This window comes from Dipodomys spectabilis, unplaced genomic scaffold (genome assembly GCF_019054845.1).
Source record: "Dipodomys spectabilis isolate Male_0828 unplaced genomic scaffold, ASM1905484v1 ptg000178l, whole genome shotgun sequence".
Lineage (NCBI taxonomy): Eukaryota > Metazoa > Chordata > Mammalia > Rodentia > Heteromyidae > Dipodomys > Dipodomys spectabilis.
In genome coordinates this window covers 14,025,001-14,037,347 of record NW_024870855.1, presented here as the reverse complement: position 1 = coordinate 14,037,347, position 12,347 = coordinate 14,025,001, and the positions used below count along the sequence as shown (strand labels likewise).

Genomic DNA, 12,347 nt, shown 5'->3' with positions numbered 1-12,347 from the left:
GCAGAACCACCTAACCCAGAAACCTGGTCCACAACTGTCCTCAGGACAGGCCCATTCCTCACCCCACCAGTAACCCTCCCCCAAACCCTCAACCCCATGGAGTAGGTCTACACCTAAGCTCAAACCTATCCCAAGTCTCACCCTAACCCCATCTTCCATACTGAAATCGCACCTGACCCCTGTCCCCCACCTCTTCCCTAAACCTCACCTAACCCAAGCCTAAGGCCAATGCTGACCCCAATTCACAGCCAAAAGCTGAAGCCCAACGGAACCCCCGCCCTAACACCTAATTGGACCCTTCAGCCCAACCTCTGATCAAGACCTGCACAGCAGGTCTCTAGATGCCACCAGGGCCCCAACCCAGCAAGGAAAACCAGGGAGGACAGGACTCCCTTGGACGGTACATGAAATGGGAGGTCCCCAGTGTGGGAAAGCACGGGCGTGAGGCTGGTGCCTTGTCCTCTTTCTGTCCATCCAATCCAGCCTTGCCAGCCTCCTGAAACCACTGTGACTCTGTGTTTGCGCGAAGGGAGGGGTGATTCTCTCCCTAAACCAATTGCTCTGTCTTTCTCTCTCTCTCTCTCTCCCATCTCTCTCTCTCTCTCTCTCTCTCTCTCTCTCTCTCTCTCTCTCTCTCTATCTCTCTCTCTCACTCTGTGTGTGTGTGTGTGTGTGTGTGTGCCTGCACCGAACTTAATTCCAGGCTTCACTAGATCCCACAGGGTGGGGATGGCTTGCATACATTGGAGGTGGCTGCACAAGGCCCCCTGGGCCTCTGTCCTTCTGAGCACAGCCCAGCTCCCATGCCAACCCTCCCACCGTACTTCGTTGCGGGGACTGAGCATTCCAGCCCTGGTGGCCAACTGCTTCTTCTGACTGCCAGGCTTCTTCTTCACCTCGTGTCTTCTCAAGGTGGCAACTCCAACAGCTTCCAACCCATCTCCCTTGTGCTTCCTAGGGTGTGTGTTGGCAAGGCGGTGTGTAACTGCAGGGTCATTGGGCTCCTTCCCCCAAGGATCCCAAATCACTGGGGGTTCTTCTTCACAACAGCAGCCCGCACCTCTCACCCTGCAAAGTGGGATCCCACTTTGCAGTATGTGCTTCCCAGGGGGAGACACTGTGTCCCAGCCCTCCTTCCTCCCCACTGCACGCATGTAGGCACCCAGCGAGGCTCTGGAATCTCTCCGTCTAGTCTGCCTGCTGGATGTGCTGACAGCAGAGACTCCTCCTGGGGGCTTGTGCATGGGCTCAACAAGATGGCAGGCATACCAGGAGCCTCAGCTTTCTAGTCAAGCAAATGGCTGGAGTGTGCTCTATGCTTCTCTGTGTCCCTCCTTCTCTTGGCTAGTCTGTCCTGGCATTGAAGCTCAGGGTCTTCAAGCTGCTAGGAAAGTCCACAGGCAAGCAGGCCGGCAGGCAGGCAGGCAGGCAGGAAAGGCTTTCTTGGAACACTTGAGCCAAGCCTCATTTCAGTGATAGCAATTCATCTATTCAAGGAGTAGGCATCCCACATAGAGAAGGTTGGGCAAAGCCACAAAGAAGCCCCTCAGGTACCCACAGGAAGTCATGCCAGGCAGTAGAGGGGCGGGTGGAGTGGCTGAGTGATGGGTGGGTACGGGTCCGGCCGGGGAGCTGCTGGCCACAGGCTAGATGTGCTTGCAGCCAGAAGCGAGAAACCAGTGAGCTAGGCAAGAGCAGTGGGGTGGGTGTGAGTGCGCCACCGTGCGGAAGTGCGGGGTGTGGCACGGGCCTGCGGTGTGGTCAGAGTGTGTGGGGTGGGCAGGGGCTCCCTAGGCAGGGCTGTGAGCACAGTGGAGCTAGGGTTTGAGTGTGTGTGGAGCAGGTGATTGTGATTGTGACTGTGAGGGAGTCAGCGTGCCAGGAGGGTGTGTGAGCATGTGTGGGGAAAGTGTGCAGAAGGCAGGCTGAGCGGTGCGGGCTGGGGTTGTGAAGAAGCAGACTAAGGTGGGCTGGCTTGGATGAAAGAAGAGGGCGGGGGGGGGGGGGGTGGAGGGCGGCGGAGGAGGCAGTAGGCCTGGGGTGGGCGTGGAGAGGTGGAAGGCCGGGGCGGGCCCCCGGGCCGGGTGGAGGCAAAAGCCTACAGCACCCGGTATTCCCAGGCGGTCTCCCATCCAAGTACTAACCAGGCCCGACCCTGCTTAGCTTCCGAGATCAGACGAGATCGGGCGCGTTCAGGGTGGTATGGCCGTAGACGCCTGCTGCCGCTGCGCGCAGCCCCAAATGCTGCTCGCCGCCTCTGCAGCCTCCGCTCTCCACGCTCTCGCCAGCCTCTGCCTGCGGCTCTCGCCTCACACACACCTGCTGCGCCTGCCTGCTCGCACAACTGCATCGGAGCACGCTCGCACCAACGCACGGACCGCAGCCTCTGCCAGCAAGCCGAGCCTGCTGCTCTCGCCGCCAAGCGCTCTCTCCCCCCTTCCACCCAACCTTCCCCACACACGCACTAATGCCCAGAAGGAGACCGGGCCGATTTCCCAGCGACTCACTGCCCTGCCCTCCTACCCCACAGCCTGCCTGCGTCAGCCTTGCACATTCAAGCGCTTAAGGCAAGTGCACTTGCAAGGCTCCCCACCTGTCTTCTCCGGCCGCCAGGCTACTGAGGGACCGCTTCCATCTCTCGGTGCATGGCTGTGCATTTGGCTGCTTCCCCATGCTTTGCATCTCACTGCGCTTGCCTCCCTCCCTCCCTCACCTCGCTTTGCCCTCACCGGCCATGCACTCAGCAGAGGCCTGGGCTTTGCAGAGCATCCTGGAAGTCACCTCTCTAGTGCCGGTGCAGAACCACCTAACCCAGAAACCTGGTCCACAACTGTCCTCAGGACAGGCCCATTCCTCACCCCACCAGTAACCCTCCCCCAAACCCTCAACCCCATGGAGTAGGTCTACACCTAAGCTCAAACCTATCCCAAGTCTCACCCTAACCCCATCTTCCATACTGAAATCGCACCTGACCCCTGTCCCCCACCTCTTCCCTAAACCTCACCTAACCCAAGCCTAAGGCCAATGCTGACCCCAATTCACAGCCAAAAGCTGAAGCCCAACGGAACCCCCGCCCTAACACCTAATTGGACCCTTCAGCCCAACCTCTGATCAAGACCTGCACAGCAGGTCTCTAGATGCCACCAGGGCCCCAACCCAGCAAGGAAAACCAGGGAGGACAGGACTCCCTTGGACGGTACATGAAATGGGAGGTCCCCAGTGTGGGAAAGCACGGGCGTGAGGCTGGTGCCTTGTCCTCTTTCTGTCCATCCAATCCAGCCTTGCCAGCCTCCTGAAACCACTGTGACTCTGTGTTTGCGCGAAGGGAGGGGTGATTCTCTCCCTAAACCAATTGCTCTGTCTTTCTCTCTCTCTCTCTCTCCCATCTCTCTCTCTCTCTCTCTCTCTCTCTCTCTCTCTATCTCTCTCTCTCACTCTGTGTGTGTGTGTGTGTGTGTGTGTGTGTGTCTGCACCGAACTTAATTCCAGGCTTCACTAGATCCCACAGGGTGGGGATGGCTTGCATACATTGGAGGTGGCTGCACAAGGCCCCCTGGGCCTCTGTCCTTCTGAGCACAGCCCAGCTCCCATGCCAACCCTCCCACCGTACTTCGTTGCGGGGACTGAGCATTCCAGCCCTGGTGGCCAACTGCTTCTTCTGACTGCCAGGCTTCTTCTTCACCTCGTGTCTTCTCAAGGTGGCAACTCCAACAGCTTCCAACCCATCTCCCTTGTGCTTCCTAGGGTGTGTGTTGGCAAGGCGGTGTGTAACTGCAGGGTCATTGGGCTCCTTCCCCCAAGGATCCCAAATCACTGGGGGTTCTTCTTCACAACAGCAGCCCGCACCTCTCACCCTGCAAAGTGGGATCCCACTTTGCAGTATGTGCTTCCCAGGGGGAGACACTGTGTCCCAGCCCTCCTTCCTCCCCACTGCACGCATGTAGGCACCCAGCGAGGCTCTGGAATCTCTCCGTCTAGTCTGCCTGCTGGATGTGCTGACAGCAGAGACTCCTCCTGGGGGCTTGTGCATGGGCTCAACAAGATGGCAGGCATACCAGGAGCCTCAGCTTTCTAGTCAAGCAAATGGCTGGAGTGTGCTCTATGCTTCTCTGTGTCCCTCCTTCTCTTGGCTAGTCTGTCCTGGCATTGAAGCTCAGGGTCTTCAAGCTGCTAGGAAAGTCCACAGGCAAGCAGGCCGGCAGGCAGGCAGGCAGGCAGGAAAGGCTTTCTTGGAACACTTGAGCCAAGCCTCATTTCAGTGATAGCAATTCATCTATTCAAGGAGTAGGCATCCCACATAGAGAAGGTTGGGCAAAGCCACAAAGAAGCCCCTCAGGTACCCACAGGAAGTCATGCCAGGCAGTAGAGGGGCGGGTGGAGTGGCTGAGTGATGGGTGGGTACGGGTCCGGCCGGGGAGCTGCTGGCCACAGGCTAGATGTGCTTGCAGCCAGAAGCGAGAAACCAGTGAGCTAGGCAAGAGCAGTGGGGTGGGTGTGAGTGCGCCACCGTGCGGAAGTGCGGGGTGTGGCACGGGCCTGCGGTGTGGTCAGAGTGTGTGGGGTGGGCAGGGGCTCCCTAGGCAGGGCTGTGAGCACAGTGGAGCTAGGGTTTGAGTGTGTGTGGAGCAGGTGATTGTGATTGTGACTGTGAGGGAGTCAGCGTGCCAGGAGGGTGTGTGAGCATGTGTGGGGAAAGTGTGCAGAAGGCAGGCTGAGCGGTGCGGGCTGGGGTTGTGAAGAAGCCGACTAAGGTGGGCTGGCTTGGATGAAAGAAGAGGGCGGGGGGGGGGGGGTGGAGGGCGGCGGAGGAGGCAGTAGGCCTGGGGTGGGCGTGGAGAGGTGGAAGGCCGGGGCGGGCCCCCGGGCCGGGTGGAGGCAAAAGCCTACAGCACCCGGTATTCCCAGGCGGTCTCCCATCCAAGTACTAACCAGGCCCGACCCTGCTTAGCTTCCGAGATCAGACGAGATCGGGCGCGTTCAGGGTGGTATGGCCGTAGATGCCTGCTGCCGCTGCGCGCAGCCCCAAATGCTGCTCGCCGCCTCTGCAGCCTCCGCTCTCCACGCTCTCGCCAGCCTCTGCCTGCGGCTCTCGCCTCACACACACCTGCTGCGCCTGCCTGCTCGCACAACTGCATCGGAGCACGCTCGCACCAACGCACGGACCGCAGCCTCTGCCAGCAAGCCGAGCCTGCTGCTCTCGCCGCCAAGCGCTCTCTCCCCCCTTCCACCCAACCTTCCCCACACACGCACTAATGCCCAGAAGGAGACCGGGCCGATTTCCCAGCGACTCACTGCCCTGCCCTCCTACCCCACAGCCTGCCTGCGTCAGCCTTGCACATTCAAGCGCTTAAGGCAAGTGCACTTGCAAGGCTCCCCACCTGTCTTCTCCGGCCGCCAGGCTACTGAGGGACCGCTTCCATCTCTCGGTGCATGGCTGTGCATTTGGCTGCTTCCCCATGCTTTGCATCTCACTGCGCTTGCCTCCCTCCCTCCCTCACCTCGCTTTGCCCTCACCGGCCATGCACTCAGCAGAGGCCTGGGCTTTGCAGAGCATCCTGGAAGTCACCTCTCTAGTGCCGGTGCAGAACCACCTAACCCAGAAACCTGGTCCACAACTGTCCTCAGGACAGGCCCATTCCTCACCCCACCAGTAACCCTCCCCCAAACCCTCAACCCCATGGAGTAGGTCTACACCTAAGCTCAAACCTATCCCAAGTCTCACCCTAACCCCATCTTCCATACTGAAATCGCACCTGACCCCTGTCCCCCACCTCTTCCCTAAACCTCACCTAACCCAAGCCTAAGGCCAATGCTGACCCCAATTCACAGCCAAAAGCTGAAGGCCAACGGAACCCCCGCCCTAACACCTAATTGGACCCTTCAGCCCAACCTCTGATCAAGACCTGCACAGCAGGTCTCTAGATGCCACCAGGGCCCCAACCCAGCAAGGAAAACCAGGGAGGACAGGACTCCCTTGGACGGTACATGAAATGGGAGGTCCCCAGTGTGGGAAAGCACGGGCGTGAGGCTGGTGCCTTGTCCTCTTTCTGTCCATCCAATCCAGCCTTGCCAGCCTCCTGAAACCACTGTGACTCTGTGTTTGCGCGAAGGGAGGGGTGATTCTCTCCCTAAACCAATTGCTCTGTCTTTCTCTCTCTCTCTCTCTCCCATCTCTCTCTCTCTCTCTCTCTCTCTCTCTCTCTCTCTCTCTCTCTCTCTATCTCTCTCTCTCACTCTCTGTGTGTGTGTGTGTGTGTGTGTGTGCCTGCACCGAACTTAATTCCAGGCTTCACTAGATCCCACAGGGTGGGGATGGCTTGCATACATTGGAGGTGGCTGCACAAGGCCCCCTGGGCCTCTGTCCTTCTGAGCACAGCCCAGCTCCCATGCCAACCCTCCCACCGTACTTCGTTGCGGGGACTGAGCATTCCAGCCCTGGTGGCCAACTGCTTCTTCTGACTGCCAGGCTTCTTCTTCACCTCGTGTCTTCTCAAGGTGGCAACTCCAACAGCTTCCAACCCATCTCCCTTGTGCTTCCTAGGGTGTGTGTTGGCAAGGCGGTGTGTAACTGCAGGGTCATTGGGCTCCTTCCCCCAAGGATCCCAAATCACTGGGGGTTCTTCTTCACAACAGCAGCCCGCACCTCTCATCCTGCAAAGTGGGATCCCACTTTGCAGTATGTGCTTCCCAGGGGGAGACACTGTGTCCCAGCCCTCCTTCCTCCCCACTGCACGCATGTAGGCACCCAGCGAGGCTCTGGAATCTCTCCGTCTAGTCTGCCTGCTGGATGTGCTGACAGCAGAGACTCCTCCTGGGGGCTTGTGCATGGGCTCAACAAGATGGCAGGCATACCAGGAGCCTCAGCTTTCTAGTCAAGCAAATGGCTGGAGTGTGCTCTATGCTTCTCTGTGTCCCTCCTTCTCTTGGCTAGTCTGTCCTGGCATTGAAGCTCAGGGTCTTCAAGCTGCTAGGAAAGTCCACAGGCAAGCAGGCCGGCAGGCAGGCAGGCAAGCAGGAAAGGCTTTCTTGGAACACTTGAGCCAAGCCTCATTTCAGTGATAGCAATTCATCTATTCAAGGAGTAGGCATCCCACATAGAGAAGGTTGGGCAAAGCCACAAAGAAGCCCCTCAGGTACCCACAGGAAGTCATGCCAGGCAGTAGAGGGGCGGGTGGAGTGGCTGAGTGATGGGTGGGTACGGGTCCGGCCGGGGAGCTGCTGGCCACAGGCTAGATGTGCTTGCAGCCAGAAGCGAGAAACCAGTGAGCTAGGCAAGAGCAGTGGGGTGGGTGTGAGTGCGCCACCGTGCGGAAGTGCGGGGTGTGGCACGGGCCTGCGGTGTGGTCAGAGTGTGTGGGGTGGGCAGGGGCTCCCTAGGCAGGGCTGTGAGCACAGTGGAGCTAGGGTTTGAGTGTGTGTGGAGCAGGTGATTGTGATTGTGACTGTGAGGGAGTCAGCGTGCCAGGAGGGTGTGTGAGCATGTGTGGGGAAAGTGTGCAGAAGGCAGGCTGAGCGGTGCGGGCTGGGGTTGTGAAGAAGCAGACTAAGGTGGGCTGGCTTGGATGAAAGAAGAGGGCGGGGGGGGGGGGTGGAGGGCGGCGGAGGAGGCAGTAGGCCTGGGGTGGGCGTGGAGAGGTGGAAGGCCGGGGCGGGCCCCCGGGCCGGGTGGAGGCAAAAGCCTACAGCACCCGGTATTCCCAGGCGGTCTCCCATCCAAGTACTAACCAGGCCCGACCCTGCTTAGCTTCCGAGATCAGACGAGATCGGGCGCGTTCAGGGTGGTTTGGCCGCAGACGCCTGCTGCCGCTGCGCGCAGCCCCAAATGCTGCTCGCCGCCTCTGCAGCCTCCGCTCTCCACGCTCTCGCCAGCCTCTGCCTGCGGCTCTCGCCTCACACACACCTGCTGCGCCTGCCTGCTCGCACAACTGCATCGGAGCACGCTCGCACCAACGCACGGACCGCAGCCTCTGCCAGCAAGCCGAGCCTGCTGCTCTCGCCGCCAAGCGCTCTCTCCCCCCTTCCACCCAACCTTCCCCACACACGCACTAATGCCCAGAAGGAGACCGGGCCGATTTCCCAGCGACTCACTGCCCTGCCCTCCTACCCCACAGCCTGCCTGCGTCAGCCTTAAGCGCTTAAGGCAAGTGCACTTGCAAGGCTCCCCACCTGTCTTCTCCGGCCGCCAGGCTACTGAGGGACCGCTTCCATCTCTCGGTGCATGGCTGTGCATTTGGCTGCTTCCCCATGCTTTGCATCTCACTGCGCTTGCCTCCCTCCCTCCCTCACCTCGCTTTGCCCTCACCGGCCATGCACTCAGCAGAGGCCTGGGCTTTGCAGAGCATCCTGGAAGTCACCTCTCTAGTGCCGGTGCAGAACCACCTAACCCAGAAACCTGGTCCACAACTGTCCTCAGGACAGGCCCATTCCTCACCCCACCAGTAACCCTCCCCCAAACCCTCAACCCCATGGAGTAGGTCTACACCTAAGCTCAAACCTATCCCAAGTCTCACCCTAACCCCATCTTCCATACTGAAATCGCACCTGACCCCTGTCCCCCACCTCTTCCCTAAACCTCACCTAACCCAAGCCTAAGGCCAATGCTGACCCCAATTCACAGCCAAAAGCTGAAGCCCAACGGAACCCCCGCCCTAACACCTAATTGGACCCTTCAGCCCAACCTCTGATCAAGACCTGCACAGCAGGTCTCTAGATGCCACCAGGGCCCCAACCCAGCAAGGAAAACCAGGGAGGACAGGACTCCCTTGGACGGTACATGAAATGGGAGGTCCCCAGTGTGGGAAAGCACGGGCGTGAGGCTGGTGCCTTGTCCTCTTTCTGTCCATCCAATCCAGCCTTGCCAGCCTCCTGAAACCACTGTGACTCTGTGTTTGCGCGAAGGGAGGGGTGATTCTCTCCCTAAACCAATTGCTCTGTCTTTCTCTCTCTCTCTCTCTCCCATCTCTCTCTCTCTCTCTCTCTCTCTCTCTCTCTCTCTCTATCTCTCTCTCTCACTCTGTGTGTGTGTGTGTGTGTGTGTGTGTGTCTGCACCGAACTTAATTCCAGGCTTCACTAGATCCCACAGGGTGGGGATGGCTTGCATACATTGGAGGTGGCTGCACAAGGCCCCCTGGGCCTCTGTCCTTCTGAGCACAGCCCAGCTCCCATGCCAACCCTCCCACCGTACTTCGTTGCGGGGACTGAGCATTCCAGCCCTGGTGGCCAACTGCTTCTTCTGACTGCCAGGCTTCTTCTTCACCTCGTGTCTTCTCAAGGTGGCAACTCCAACAGCTTCCAACCCATCTCCCTTGTGCTTCCTAGGGTGTGTGTTGGCAAGGCGGTGTGTAACTGCAGGGTCATTGGGCTCCTTCCCCCAAGGATCCCAAATCACTGGGGGTTCTTCTTCACAACAGCAGCCCGCACCTCTCACCCTGCAAAGTGGGATCCCACTTTGCAGTATGTGCTTCCCAGGGGGAGACACTGTGTCCCAGCCCTCCTTCCTCCCCACTGCACGCATGTAGGCACCCAGCGAGGCTCTGGAATCTCTCCGTCTAGTCTGCCTGCTGGATGTGCTGACAGCAGAGACTCCTCCTGGGGGCTTGTGCATGGGCTCAACAAGATGGCAGGCATACCAGGAGCCTCAGCTTTCTAGTCAAGCAAATGGCTGGAGTGTGCTCTATGCTTCTCTGTGTCCCTCCTTCTCTTGGCTAGTCTGTCCTGGCATTGAAGCTCAGGGTCTTCAAGCTGCTAGGAAAGTCCACAGGCAAGCAGGCTGGCAGGCAGGCAGGCAGGCAGGAAAGGCTTTCTTGGAACACTTGAGCCAAGCCTCATTTCAGTGATAGCAATTCATCTATTCAAGGAGTAGGCATCCCACATAGAGAAGGTTGGGCAAAGCCACAAAGAAGCCCCTCAGGTACCCACAGGAAGTCATGCCAGGCAGTAGAGGGGCGGGTGGAGTGGCTGAGTGATGGGTGGGTACGGGTCCGGCCGGGGAGCTGCTGGCCACAGGCTAGATGTGCTTGCAGCCAGAAGCGAGAAACCAGTGAGCTAGGCAAGAGCAGTGGGGTGGGTGTGAGTGCGCCACCGTGCGGAAGTGCGGGGTGTGGCACGGGCCTGCGGTGTGGTCAGAGTGTGTGGGGTGGGCAGGGGCTCCGTAGGCAGGGCTGTGAGCACAGTGGAGCTAGGGTTTGAGTGTGTGTGGAGCAGGTGATTGTGATTGTGACTGTGAGGGAGTCAGCGTGCCAGGAGGGTGTGTGAGCATGTGTGGGGAAAGTGTGCAGAAGGCAGGCTGAGCGGTGCGGGCTGGGGTTGTGAAGAAGCAGACTAAGGTGGGCTGGCTTGGATGAAAGAAGAGGGCGGGGGGGGGGGGTGGAGGGCGGCGGAGGAGGCAGTAGGCCTGGGGTGGGCGTGGAGAGGTGGAAGGCCGGGGCGGGCCCCCGGGCCGGGTGGAGGCAAAAGCCTACAGCACCCGGTATTCCCAGGCGGTCTCCCATCCAAGTACTAACCAGGCTTAGTACTAACCCTGCTTAGCTTCCGAGATCAGACGAGATCGGGCGCGTTCAGGGTGGTATGGCCGCAGACGCCTGCTGCCGCTGCGCGCAGCCCCAAATGCTGCTCGCCGCCTCTGCAGCCTCCGCTCTCCACGCTCTCGCCAGCCTCTGCCTGCGGCTCTCGCCTCACACACACCTGCTGCGCCTGCCTGCTCGCACAACTGCATCGGAGCACGCTCGCACCAACGCACGGACCGCAGCCTCTGCCAGCAAGCCGAGCCTGCTGCTCTCGCCGCCAAGCGCTCTCTCCCCCCTTCCACCCAACCTTCCCCACACACGCACTAATGCCCAGAAGGAGACCGGGCCGATTTCCCAGCGACTCACTGCCCTGCCCTCCTACCCCACAGCCTGCCTGCGTCAGCCTTAAGCGCTTAAGGCAAGTGCACTTGCAAGGCTCCCCACCTGTCTTCTCCGGCCGCCAGGCTACTGAGGGACCGCTTCCATCTCTCGGTGCATGGCTGTGCATTTGGCTGCTTCCCCATGCTTTGCATCTCACTGCGCTTGCCTCCCTCCCTCCCTCACCTCGCTTTGCCCTCACCGGCCATGCACTCAGCAGAGGCCTGGGCTTTGCAGAGCATCCTGGAAGTCACCTCTCTAGTGCCGGTGCAGAACCACCTAACCCAGAAACCTGGTCCACAACTGTCCTCAGGACAGGCCCATTCCTCACCCCACCAGTAACCCTCCCCCAAACCCTCAACCCCATGGAGTAGGTCTACACCTAAGCTCAAACCTATCCCAAGTCTCACCCTAACCCCATCTTCCATACTGAAATCGCACCTGACCCCTGTCCCCCACCTCTTCCCTAAACCTCACCTAACCCAAGCCTAAGGCCAATGCTGACCCCAATTCACAGCCAAAAGCTGAAGCCCAACGGAACCCCCGCCCTAACACCTAATTGGACCCTTCAGCCCAACCTCTGATCAAGACCTGCACAGCAGGTCTCTAGATGCCACCAGGGCCCCAACCCAGCAAGGAAAACCAGGGAGGACAGGACTCCCTTGGACGGTACATGAAATGGGAGGTCCCCAGTGTGGGAAAGCACGGGCGTGAGGCTGGTGCCTTGTCCTCTTTCTGTCCATCCAATCCAGCCTTGCCAGCCTCCTGAAACCACTGTGACTCTGTGTTTGCGCGAAGGGAGGGGTGATTCTCTCCCTAAACCAATTGCTCTGTCTTTCTCTCTCTCTCTCTCTCCCATCTCTCTCTCTCTCTCTCTCTCTCTCTCTCTCTCTCTATCTCTCTCTCTCACTCTCTGTGTGTGTGTGTGTGTGTGTGTGCCTGCACCGAACTTAATTCCAGGCTTCACTAGATCCCACAGGGTGGGGATGGCTTGCATACATTGGAGGTGGCTGCACAAGGCCCCCTGGGCCTCTGTCCTTCTGAGCACAGCCCAGCTCCCATGCCAACCCTCCCACCGTACTTCGTTGCGGGGACTGAGCATTCCAGCCCTGGTGGCCAACTGCTTCTTCTGACTGCCAGGCTTCTTCTTCACCTCGTGTCTTCTCAAGGTGGCAACTCCAACAGCTTCCAACCCATCTCCCTTGTGCTTCCTAGGGTGTGTGTTGGCAAGGCGGTGTGTAACTGCAGGGTCATTGGGCTCCTTCCCCCAAGGATCCCAAATCACTGGGGGTTCTTCTTCACAACAGCAGCCCGCACCTCTCACCCTGCAAAGTGGGATCCCACTTTGCAGTATGTGCTTCCCAGGGGGAGACACTGTGTCCCAGCCCTCCTTCCTCCCCACTGCACGCATGTAGGCACCCAGCGAGGCTCTGGAATCTCTCCGTCTAGTCTGCCTGCTGGAT

General features: G+C 59.4%; 3 non-coding genes and 1 pseudogene across 3 annotated transcripts; all 4 read right to left on the bottom strand.

Moving 5' to 3' along the window:
* Nucleotides 1-2,095: 2,095 nt before the first annotated feature.
* Nucleotides 2,096-2,214, bottom strand: LOC122120942. Its single transcript, XR_006149844.1, has one exon. It is a non-coding gene; the product is annotated as a 5S ribosomal RNA (ribosomal RNA).
* A 2,666-nt stretch (nucleotides 2,215-4,880) lies between these two features.
* LOC122120933 lies at nucleotides 4,881-4,999 on the bottom strand. Its single transcript, XR_006149837.1, has one exon. It is a non-coding gene; the product is annotated as a 5S ribosomal RNA (ribosomal RNA).
* A 2,677-nt stretch (nucleotides 5,000-7,676) lies between these two features.
* LOC122120934 lies at nucleotides 7,677-7,795 on the bottom strand. Its single transcript, XR_006149838.1, has one exon. It is a non-coding gene; the product is annotated as a 5S ribosomal RNA (ribosomal RNA).
* A 2,659-nt stretch (nucleotides 7,796-10,454) lies between these two features.
* On the bottom strand, nucleotides 10,455-10,579 carry LOC122120938 (annotated as a pseudogene).
* Nucleotides 10,580-12,347: the final 1,768 nt, after the last annotated feature.